This window comes from Chlorocebus sabaeus, chromosome 10 (assembly GCF_047675955.1).
Source record: "Chlorocebus sabaeus isolate Y175 chromosome 10, mChlSab1.0.hap1, whole genome shotgun sequence".
Lineage (NCBI taxonomy): Eukaryota > Metazoa > Chordata > Mammalia > Primates > Cercopithecidae > Chlorocebus > Chlorocebus sabaeus.
Genome location: NC_132913.1, coordinates 64,532,699 through 64,545,215, shown reverse-complemented (window position 1 = coordinate 64,545,215; position 12,517 = coordinate 64,532,699). Strand labels below are relative to the sequence as shown.

General features: G+C 41.2%; 1 protein-coding gene across 3 annotated transcripts in view; it reads left to right on the top strand.

Annotated features, from left to right (window-relative positions):
* The window catches only part of NFE2L2 (NFE2 like bZIP transcription factor 2), a 152,108-nt gene that overhangs the window by 118,018 nt on the left and 21,573 nt on the right, over window positions 1-12,517 (top strand). The window lies entirely within an intron of this gene.

Below are 12,517 nucleotides of genomic sequence, written 5' to 3'. Positions count from 1 at the left end.
GTGTAGATTAGAATTTCTATTACTTTTAGTTTGTTAATAATTTTTTGCTTTCAGCTGTTATTTCTCCCCTGAGTACTTTATATATTTTTCCTTTTCAGTTGAGAATTTGCCTCAGTTTCTTAACATGTCCACCCTCTTCTGCAGGGGCAGAGAGTGGAACGCTTGCGTTTCAAAACACATGCTAATTCTGTAAATTGTTATAAAAGTGAAAAGAAGTTTCAGCTCATCCTTTGTAGAAACTTTAAAAGTAGATATTTATATTTCTAATTTCTTTTGTAAATGAATTTTAGGAAAAAAACTGGAATTCAAGGAAACGTGTACTTGATGTACGGTAAATTCGTTTATGCTGTTAAATGTAAAGTCTTAGGTTAATTCCAAAGATCTATTGTAAAGTTTTAAGTTATAGACAATGTATTAATTGTGCCTTTTTTTCCCCCTTTAAAGTTGTCTTGAACTTTTCCCCAATCTTGATTGGGATTATATTCTTCTGGTTCCAACTAGGGAAGAAGTAAATTGTACTTTACGATTTATTCAATAGCTGCTGTTCAAGAGTTATCTATAGGAATGCTTGTTTGACCGAAGGATATATGATACAAATGAACTTTGGTTTTTCTAATTTCCCGAATTGTCTACAACCCTCTATTAAATTTTTCTTTCTTTGCTGTGTAATATAACATTCCATATACAAAAATGCATAAAACATATGTACTGCATTAAGTGTGTATTTTTCAATTACGTTTGATAAAAATAACTGCTTTTCTACTTTTGTAATCAGATATCGATTTGCATATTTGAAAACTGAGAAAAAGAGCAAGAAAATTTAGAATTGATTTCGTTTATGATTCATATTAGATTGTTTTCATCCATAAAGATTTGAGCAGAGTCAAACATTTTCTTGATCTTTTGTCAAAAAGACTCTCCAGGTGTGAAGTAGTAGGATGTAGTTTTTCACCTTCTGTGCAGAGGATGTGTTGATAAACAGGGCAGTAAGGAGAGCCTTAGATTCAGTATCTCCATTAGGTGGAAGGAACATCCATTACTCTTTTCAAGGGTGTCTTGGAGAGATAAAGTACTTTCCTGGATGAGGGATGAAGCTGATATTGAAATAGACCGATGAGATTATGTTTAAGTCAAACAAAAGAAAAATAGGACAGGCCTCTCATCTCCTGAATGAATGTTAAGCAAAGACCAACTTGACTTTTTAGATATGTGAAAAATCTCTTGAGAGGTTGTGGAAGCAGCATGTAGGAGGATAAATGCATAACTCACATCAGTCTTTTCCGCATTAAAAATAACTTGGGCCATTTTGAAATCTTTCTTTCTTGCCCTGGGTTGTTATAAGCAACGTTAAGGGGAAAACCGACTCTGTCTTTAGGATTACCAGGAAAAGTTGAAAGCCAAATGCATCATTTTTCTTAAGATTTGTTTTTATTGAGGATAAATCATGTTTAACAAAGCTGCGTGAAAAAAAGGAACACAACAAGTACATTTTTTTTTTCTGGGAATTTCCTCTGTCCTGACTGAAGACATTTAAAGGGGGTTTTGTGTCAATATTTCCTCCTTAACTGTTCCTTGAACCTGGGTTATCTTTTCAGTATGCAGGAAGAATTCGACACTAAGATAATAATAGATAAGTTACTGGGCACTTCCCTGGGTCCAAACATAATTGCTTCACATGCATAATTTTACAGTAACCTCACGGGAAATAGTATTATCCCTGGTTTCCAGGTTGGGAAAACCAGAGATAATAGTTAGATCAGGCATTAGGTTAGGAAAGAGGCACAGAGAAAGGCCAAGACCTGCTAAGGTGACCAAACTATTGAGTGGCCAAGGTAGCATTCAAACAGGTTTGACTCCAGGGGGCTCCTAATCACCACTTCCAGACTACCAAAACTCCTTAAACTTTAAATAGGAAGAAAAACTCACACTTCAAAAGGTGAGTAAGTTGAGATTTGCCTATTCTGGGGGAAGGAGAGGCTGGAATGTAAAAGATTGATGTTTGCAGCTTTTCCATTTAGCAAGACACTTAATCACTGTATGACTGGGGGAGGTGGACCTTGTTAAATGCTGGGAGAGTGAATACAACCCATCAATGGGATTACCCACTGTGGTCCTTTTCAGGAAGACACAGAGGCCTCGGTGGGTTCAGTTTAGAGAGGCAGGACTGTTTTTTTGTTTTGTTTTGTTTTGTTTTGTTTGAGATGGAATCTTGTTCTGTTGCCCAGGCTGGAATGCAGTGGCCTAATCTTGGCTCACTGCAACCTCCACTTCCCGGGTTCAAGTGATTCTACTGCTTCAGCCTCCAGAGTAGCTGGGATTATAGGCACCCACCGCCCGGATAATTTTTTGTATTTTTAGTAGAGATGGGGTTTCACCATGTTGTCCAGGCTGGGCTGGTCTCGAACTCCTGACCTCAGGTGATCCACCCGCCGCGGCCTCCCAAAGTGTTGGGATTACAGGTGTGAACCACTGTGCCAGCCTGTTTCTTAATATAATAAGTTTTTTAAATTCCTGGGGTCTTGGCAATGTCTAGGATTCTGCCTCACAGTTTTCAGGAACTGTTTCCCTTTGTTCTTAATTAAATCTCTTTGCTACTGGAGTCTTTAACTTTGTTCGCCTTGCTAGTTGGTACATTTCTTCTGTTCCATTGGCGCTTTTTGTTTTGAAGTAGTGCTCAAAAATAAGTTTGGTAGTAAGAATATGGTGAAGACTGTGACGGACAGGGTTAAACCAGGTTGAAGGAAAGAGCAGAATGGGGAAAATTTGAGTTGAAAACAGCTAGCAGAAACCTGATGGCGCAAATTCAACCCTAATCTCATGTTTTGGCACTTTTGAACTGTAGCAAGCATAAGGGCTCAAGTCTTATCTAGTTGAAGCTAACTTGGGTCTTTGAGAATAGTACATCTCAAAAGTAAACACTTTCTTAGTCCTTATTGTTAAACAAGTTGTTTTTGGACTTATTGTCTTATGTGTCTGAATTAAGTGTGCTGCAGGACTTATAGGATCTGATGAATGATTTGCCTAAAAGTTAGTCCAGGTCAGCCTTACGGCATTTAAGTGTTTGGTCCAGCCACTTTCTGAAAGTTGACTGAAATATGTTGCACACCAGGGTAGAGGAGGACAAGTTTACTAGATGTCATTTTTAACCTGCTTGTCTTCATCTCTGACTGTAGAAATGTTTATTCATTATAAGTTTGCCATAAATAGAGAACAGAGTTTATTTTTTGATCATTTAATTTCTAGGAGCTATTGAAATTTCACTGCTACCTGCTTTTAAATAAGCACCAACAAACATTTATTAAAAGGGCTTTAAGGTATAGGCCAAGATTTATTCAATTGCTAATGGTATGTTTTCTGTAAATGAAAGCAAAAATATGTTCAAGTGTATAATATTAAATATTAACATTCAGAAACTGTTGGAGAAATATATATGGCTTTCTTATACCAGACTATACCCCGGACATGAAAACAAGACTGTTAAACAACATCCTGTGCTCCCTAAAGTTTGAGCCTTCTATGTGTCAGCTTCTGCCATAATAACTTTGAACTATGACTATTAAGTATATGAAGAACTTTGAGTAGGGGAGATACTTTTAATCATTCGTTTTTATGGCATATGTACTGTAATACCTGTGTGTTGCAAATCCTGGTGTTTAAAAGTCTTTTTGTGTATTTGAGCATGTAAGTTTATTTGGCCCAAACTGTTGGTACTAGTAAAGACAAGTTCAGGGCATTAAGTAGGACTTGGACTTACAGCACCAAGTTCGTCTTTCTTTTTTTTTTTTTTGAGACAGAGTCTCACTCGGTCACCTAGGCTAGAGTGCATTGGTACAATCTCGGCTCACTGCAAGCTCTGCCTCCCGAGTTCAAGCGATTTTCCTGCCTCAGCCTCCCGAGTAGCTGGGGTTACAAGTGTGCGCCACCACGCCGGGTTAATTTTTATATTTTTAGTAGAGATGAAGTTTCACTGTGTTGGCCAGGCTGGTCTCGAACTCCCGACCTCAGATGATCCGCCTGCCTTGGCCTCCAAAAGTGCTGGGATTATAGGCGTGAGCCACTGTACCTGGCCTCCAAGTCCATCTTTCAAAGGCCCTGTTGATAATTGACTCTTGAGAGTCATTACAGTCCATCAACAGCCTATATTTTGAATATATATATATTTTTTAAATTCTAAGGCAATGCTAAGTAGCCATTCCAAATAAGGTTAGAACTGAGACTTTAGGGCCTGTATTATCAGTTGTACACTGACAAGCTCTGAACTCTATTGCTTTTTCAAATCAGAGAAGAAAAATGAGTAAGAAAAGAAAAATAGGCCTGGTGCGGTGACTCACACCTGTAATCCCAGCACTTTGGGAGGCTGAGGTGGGCGGATCACGAGGTCAGGAGATCGAGACCATCTTGGCTAACACAGTGAAACCCCATCTCTACTAAAAATACAAAAAATTAGCCGGGCGTGGTGGTGGGCACCTGTAGTCACAGCCACTCAGGAGGCTGAGGCAGGAGAATAGCGTGAACCCGGGAGGCAGAGCTTGCAGTGAGCCGAGATGGCGCCACTGCACTCCAGCCTGGGCAACAGAGCGAGACTCTGTCTCAAAAAAAGAAAAGAAAAGAAAAGAAAAGAAAAATATGGATCACTTTGGCTTTGAGGCCTCCTCTGAGTTTATAGTTTTTACCTTCTGTATTACTTAGGTGATCCTCTCTAATGGCATTTTAAATCTTTCTTGATACTTGTCTTACTTATTTATCTTTTTTTTTTTTCTCTAAGTAGATAGCTCCTTGAGAGCTGTGCATAGCATTTATAGATATATATGTATTTTAAAGTAAGATACAATTTACATACCATACAGTTCACCCATTTAATCTAATTCAGGATTATGCAACCCTATGAACCCTATGAATTTAGTGGTTTATTCATAGGGTTATGCAACCATCGCTGTAATCAATTTTCAACACCCTCAAAAGGAACCCCATATCCATTAGCAGTCACTTCCCATTTCCTCTCAACTCTCCTGGCCCCTGGTAACTACTCAGTTATTTTCTCTATCTGTGAATTTGCCTATTCCAGACGTATGATGTAAATGGAATGGCATGTAAATGTAATCATACAATATTTATCCTTCTGCTGCTGGTTTCTTTTACAGCAATGTTTTCAAGGTTTAAAAATGTTGCAACTTGTATCAATAGTATGTTTTCGAGGTTTAAAAATGTTGCAACTTGTATCAATAGCATCATTCCTTTTTATGGCTGCATACTATTCCATTATATGGCTATACCACATTTTATTTATCCAGTTGATGATCATTTGAGTTGTTTCCACTTTTTATATTTCCGTTTGTTTCTTGCGGCAGTGGTTCTCAAGCTGTTGTATATTAGACTCACCATCAGTATTTTAAAAACTAATGCCCAGGCCATATCCCTCATGAGATCAAAATCTCTGGGGGTGGGGCCCAGGCATCACTATTTTTTTAAGGTTCTGAGGGGAGTCCAATGAGCAGTCAGGTTTGAGAGCCAGTGCCCTAGGGCAGCAGTCCGCAGTGTTTTTAGCACCAGGGACAGGTTTTGTGAAAGACAGTTTTTCCATAAAAGGAGGTAGAGGACGGTTTCAGGATGAAACTGTTCCACCTCAGATTATCAGGCATTAGATTCTCCTAAGGAGCCAGCAACCTACATCCCTTGCATGCTCAGTTCACAACAGGGTTCGGGCTTCTCTGATAATCTGCTGCTGCTAATCTGACAGGAGGTGGAGCTCAGGTGGGAATGCTGGCCTACAACTCACCTCCTGCTCTGCGGCCTGGTTCCTAACAGGCCACTGACCCGTCTGTAGCCAGCAGGTGGGGACCCCTGCCCTAGGAGACCTACCTCAATGCTTGGTACCCATTGAAGTATATAGTGATTTAGAAAACTGGTTAGGATGTCTTATTTAAATCATGAAAGCAAGTGCTTTTGTCTTTGATCACTGCCCTTCACAGCCTTACATTTAACACCTACATTCAGGAACTGTGTTTCAAGGTGCCTGGCGAGTGTTTGAAACTCACTTAGTATATATAACCTGAGCTCATTAAACCCCTCCAGAAGATTTGGGTAACTTTGTTATGAAAGGGCTTCTCTGAAGTGGGTCAGTAGGATTGTTCCGTGTTTTTTCAGGAATGTGGCCTGTGATAACTTGCAATCTAGGTTATTTGGAAATAGCACTGAGAGAAGCCAGTGAGGACAGAATGCTCAGAAGCTTGGGATAGGTGTTGGACATCCTGCAGGCCAGGATGGAACACCGTCTTACTCTAGGAATCCGTGTTCCTGGGCCTCATTATCTTCCTCCATTAAAAACAAAGACTTAAATCTCTACAGCAACTTTTAGCAACTTCATTTTTTGGTTCTCTGTATCTGCCTGATAAAGTCCCACTTTGTAGTGACTCCCACTTATGTTCACCTGAATGGCTTTTGGGTTGACGTATTTGGAAACTGGGGCTAACTTCCAAACTGTTGCCAAATTGTGTGTGGGTGTCCGTGCCACAGCGCAGCGTTCCCACTTGAGAGACTTGATGGTATGGTGGTTGGGGGCTTCTGAAGCTGGCTTAGCCCCAGCCCTATACACCCAGCCCACAGATGGTGCAAACAGGCCCACAAGAGAGTGGGTAACTGTCCACTGTGGCCTCCACAGCCAAGGTTGCCAGGCAGAGCTCTCAAGGCCCAATTCCAGTCTTGTCTTTGACCATTGCCCCTTTGGGAGGGGGGAGGTGTATTTGTCACCTTTCTGGAAGCATGCTTTTCTAATTCTAATCATCAGTAGTTTGTTGCTTTAAGATTTAGAAAATGGTATCCTGTTATTTTACTTGTTCTTAGGAGTTTCGTATTGAATGATGTACATAATGTGATTCATGTACCTCAAAACAGAAGGACTTCAGTTAAGATTTAAGCTGTATGCAGCATCCACTTCCTGAATTTTCTCATTCAATGTCCTTTCCTTATTTATTTATTTATTTATTTTGCAGGAATGTGGCGGACATTCCGAGTAGATTAGTACCTTCAACGTCTGTATGAAAGAAATGACCTTAATATGAGGACAGTATTGACTGTGTATGTAGCAGGCCCACTGATAAAGTGTATAGAATTTTGCTTTATTTCAGACCTGACAATCTCTTGTCTGTTCTGCTTCCGCATAAAATTATAATACTGCACATGGATGTAAAACCCAATCTATTCCTTGCCTAAGGGACTAGAATAGAGGGAAGAATGATTATAGTTGTTTGTTGCCTTTTGTGAAGGTGACAGGCACAGAGGTATGATGCATGATGGAATATTATACCTTCAGGTGCTTGAGGGCTAACTAAGGACCTGTACTTTTTGTTTGTTTGTTTGTTTTGCAGTACTGGGGCCAGGGAGCCTTGCTGTTGCATCTAGAGAGTATTGAAGAACCATGAATATTTCACAAAAAGAAAAAAAAAATTTTAACCATTAAAAGTGCTGGTAGTGACTTCCTCTTGCAAGTAAAAAACTCATTTTTTAAGGAAAATGAGCGTTTTTTACTTGCAATAGGAAAACTTGCCAATTTTTCAAGTTATTTTTATTCTTGATGATTCTCAATGAGACATAGAGAATATACATAGAAAAAACAACCCTAGGCCAGGTGTGGTGGCTCACACCTGTAATCCCAACACTTTGGGAAGTCGAGGTGGGAGGATCATTAGAGACCAGGAGTTTGAGATGAGCCTGGGCAGCATATTGAGACACTGTCTCCTCAAAAAATTAAAAAATTAGCCGGGTCTGGTGGTGCACACCTGCAGTTGTAGCTGCTTGGGAGGCTAAGGTGGCTTGAGCCCAGGAGTTTGAACGTGCAGTGAGCCATGATCATGCCACTGTACTGTAGCCTAGGCAACAGAGTAAGATCCTGCCTCAATAGAAAAAAGAAAAACCAACCCTAATGGCCTGGAACAGGGCTGGTTTACTTTGTGTCAGCTGCAGTGCCCCCACTCACCAACCCACATGTTCTTCTCCTGCTGGTTCCCAAGCAGAGACCAGGACCAAGGATGGTAATCATCCTGTGGTGCAGGTTGTATCTTATCCTCCGGAAACAGCACTTCACCCTCTGTTAGAAACTTCTTTACCACACTGCCTGTTTGGTGAAATCCTTAGGGTAGTGACTTCCAAATTGTGATCCAGGGGCCACCCCTTGGTGGGAGGATCAGGAAGGAGGGGGAATGCATCTTAAGAAAAGTTGGGGGAACCTCATATCTTATTGATCCTGAAAAGTAAAGTCTTTCTTCCTCAGAGAGATGCGGGTAGACATGACTCGCTTAGATAGAAACTCATTCGTCTCCCTCCCTTCTGCCCCTGCAGGACTCTTGGAAGTCTGGGGCCCTGGGAGCACGCAGCTCTTACTCTGTGCTACAGGTTTCCAAAGTTCACTTGATAACAGTACAATTGTGCTGTAAATTGTGCAATAATGGAGACTGAGGAAACAATTAGTCTTTCATCTTGATTCATGTTACCAGCTCACTTCCTATGGTGTGAGAAGAACCAGCCTTTGGAGTTAGGAGTCATCTGAATACAGACAGAACTGGCAATATTATGGGGAAGAAAGGGGAAAAGAAATGAACATTTTCAAAGACGTTAAGTCATTTGGCTAGGACCACACTGCTTGCAGGTAGCAGAACTGGGATTTTGACTGTCCATAATCCCTATTCTCTGCTTGTTTTACTCGTTCCCTCTCATCTTTCTTTTTGCTTTGTTTGATGACCTATAGACATTCTGTCAGCTGCTAAAGGATGAGGGACTCCTTTATAAAGATTGACAGGACAGTGCTGCTACTCAAGGAGCTCATTCCATGTGGACCAGTGGGGGCACGGTTGACGCATGGGCTGGACTTCTCTTTGGAGCGGAGGCCTGTTCCACCTTACAGGATCGTTGTGACAAGCAGAAAGAACCCCACCTCACCTCCATACAATTCCTAATGCTCCTGGGTGATACACCCGCCCCAGTGGAACCATGGTGGTGCATGGACTTCTAGGGACCATTTGAAGCCAGGACTTTGCTGCTTGTTCTTAGGAAATCTCAGAATATTACTTCCTTGTTTTTGGTAGGGAAGCCTGCCATCTCCCCAGGTGGCAGCCTGTTTATACCTTTTATCCTCACCTGAAGCAGGTGATGAGACAGAGGTCATGGAATATAATGAAAGCGCCACAAAGGTAGATTCTGGGTATATTTTATTTACTCAGGTAGAGTGGCTTGTCCAGATTCCTTCACGCAGAGCAACATTTGATATGGTAATTGTTACTGCTGAAGTTTGCCATTTCTCAGACCTACGACTGCAAGGAATTGGTAACAAAAGGATAAACTAAACATTGTTATTAATTTTCAGAGAGATAAAGTTAAAATCATGTATGCCATATCTCTCTGGGGTTTAACCACCTTTTCTGCTAGGCACTTTTGGAAGAAGTCTGAATACTGAGGTAAGAGAGTAAAGGGGGGAAAGTAGGTTTGCCCACTTCTCATCCTTTTTCTGACCATCAGCCTGAGGGCAGTAACTAGAGTCCACTAAGGAAATTCACTTAATCAGCAGTTAATCAATTGATTGCTATATTGTCCACACTGTAAAATTCTTTAAAGGATATTTGAAGATATTATCACATTTGTTCTCTTACAATCTATTTTATTGTTTATTTGAAGGGGTGTGTGTTAATAGTTCTTAAGATATCATACTTTATTTCCAGTAGCATATCTAGAAATAATTTAGAAGTATTGTTAATGGGAATGATGTTAAATAGTTTTTCTATGACTAGTAGTTGGGTCATATATGATATAAAACATGGTATCTTTGTTACTTAAGTAATTTGAACTCTAACCCCATATATCTTAGGTAGACAATGAAAATACTGAATTGTGAGTCTAAATAATACACACTTACTCATTCCACAAATATTTATTAGGTATATATACACCCTAGGAAACTTTCAGGGCATGAAGCTGTTTTAATCTTCCAAGATAATGCAGCATGTATCCCCCTTGAGGGACATTTGTTTTTCAAATTGCTCCTCTCTGTCTCCTCTGCTTTGGATATGAGTTCTTCTAAGTAAAGACTGTATTTTAATCTTTTGTGTAGTTCTAATGTCTAGCGCCATGCCTGGTGCTTACTTAATAGTTGCTCAGTCATTGTGAGGTTAAGTCCATTAACTGCCTCTAGGAACTTGATATTTTATATAAACTAGTCTGTGATACATGACAAGGCTGTGACAGTGCAGATAAGAAAATGTGACTTCTAACTGGGGTGCTCAGAGAGGATATCCTGGAGGAACTCGCATTTTAACTAGACTTTTCTTTTAAGCCGGTAGATTTTGTTTGGTTCAGGCTTCAGCTGGAAGCCCAAGCAATGGTGCAGGTATGAGCTGGACTATGACAGAATATTGGGCCAGTGGGGGTGACAAGGCTAACTTGGGGGTTGCCATGGAGGGTCTTCAGTGCTCATGTGCACTGTTTCAAGTTTGTACAGGGCATCTGGAAACCATGGAAGAAGGTTCTGGAAAGGGCAAGACACGTAAACTGGATGTGGATAGGAAGTTATTGTGGCGGGTAAATTGGAAGATGGACAGGTTGGAGGCAGGGAGATGTGAGCAGGCTCCTGACAAGGTGTAGGTCTGAGCATTGTTGTGATGGCTTAGTTGGTTTGGCATCAGCACACATATTGAGAATCTGTCACTGTAACTCTAAATTGTATCCTTGCTAAACATGTAAAAAGAACTTCTTGGAGCCTCCTTTTTTAAGGAGGGAATTGGGTTGTGCTCAAGCTTGCATGCTCTGCTGTTCCTGTGCTTTAACAGAAACTCATCCACCAGTGTGGTCATGGATGAAAGGAGAGGAAAAACTAGCCAGAAGTTGCCATTTTGCTTAAAGAATGGTTTCCTTTCTTCCTTAAGGTGGCACAGAGAGTTTCTCTCTTTTTGCCCTTCTCTAAGATTGATTTACTGTTTTCAGTAAATTCTAACAGTCTGATCCTTGACTTCCAATTACAATGATTAGCAATATTTGCCCAAGAAAAGAAAAAACAATTTCCTCTCTTTTCTCTCCTGTGAGCTTTTCCTGTGAACTCCAAGCAGACAGATGTGGATGTCTAGCAATGCTGTTAACAACAGCTGTGTCTGTTGGACTCTGCAACACTGGGCACGGTACAAAGTGCTCTGACAAACTCTTCTGCCCTTCGCAATCCTTACTACACCCTGTGAGGTGAGGAGCATTCTCCCTGTTTTATAGATGAAGAACTGAGGCAAAGAGAGGTTATGTAATTAGATTTTACAATAGGGTGTGCTTCCGTTTCATCATCTTTAGATTGATGTTACTGTGACATCATCTTCCTAGAATTAACTAAGTGAACTGGGCACAGGAAATAGCACATGGCATACCTTCAGCAAACGGTGGCTATGATCATTATCATCATTCCATTTCTTGAAAAAAATCCCTCCTTTTTTTTTTCTTTTTTTTTTTTGAGACAGGGTCTCGCTCTGTCACCCAGGCTGGAGTGCAGTGGCGCGATCTCGGCTCACTGCAAGCTCCGCCTCCCAGGTTCACACCATTCTCCTGCCTCAGCCTCCCGAGTAGCTGGGACTACAGGCACACGCCACCACGCCCGACTAATTTTTTGTATTTTTAGTGGAGAAGGAGTTTCATCGTGTTAGCCAGGATGGTCTGGAACTCCTGCCCTCATGATCTGCCCGCCTCAGCCTCCCAAAGTGCTGGGATTACAGGCATGAGCCACCACACCTGGCAAAAATCCCTCCTTGAATTTCAGCGTAAACACTCATGCCTTTTTTTGCTGTTTGCTATAATCCTCTCATTCTCCTTGGTCTTCTTGGCCTTGTGTGAGGGCCTGGTTGTTGTGGAGACCGAGGTCTTCTGAAACAGAAAACCAACCCATAGCAAGGCCTGATGTGTGCCCTAGAATGGCAGAGGCCCCACACGCTGCCCTGGCTTCCCTGGAAGACCCTCCAGCCTGTCTGCTGGATTTCTTGTACTTACAGGGATTGTTAAACCATCTCACAGGATTCCTTTCCAGACTCAGCCCTTCACTCGTGGCAGCATTTCTTACTCTGAGGTTCTGGGCCTAGAAACCCAGTGTCCACAGGTCTAGGGACAGAGAGAGTTTATAGATAGTGGGAGTGCATCAGTGGAAGGCTGAATCCAAACATGAACTGAGCTGGCCTGGGTGGCCTTGTCCTTTTGCCATCCTCGTAACCCTTTAAAGGCTTTAAAACACTTCTTTTGTAATAACTACCCCTAACTAAATTTGGCCAGAGCTGTGAAGGGAAAGAAAATCTAAGACCCTTGAGGGAGATGACAGCCGACTATTTTACATTTTTACTACCTTTGTTGTTGCCATGCACGGCTGATACATAAACGAGCAATGGCTTCATCTTCTATTTTTTTATATACTGGTTGGACCCAGAACCCTAAAATGTAGATGCTTCTTATGGTCATTTGGCATTTGCAACAGGAGCTGAATTTATTAATAGTACTAATACCTCATCCTTGG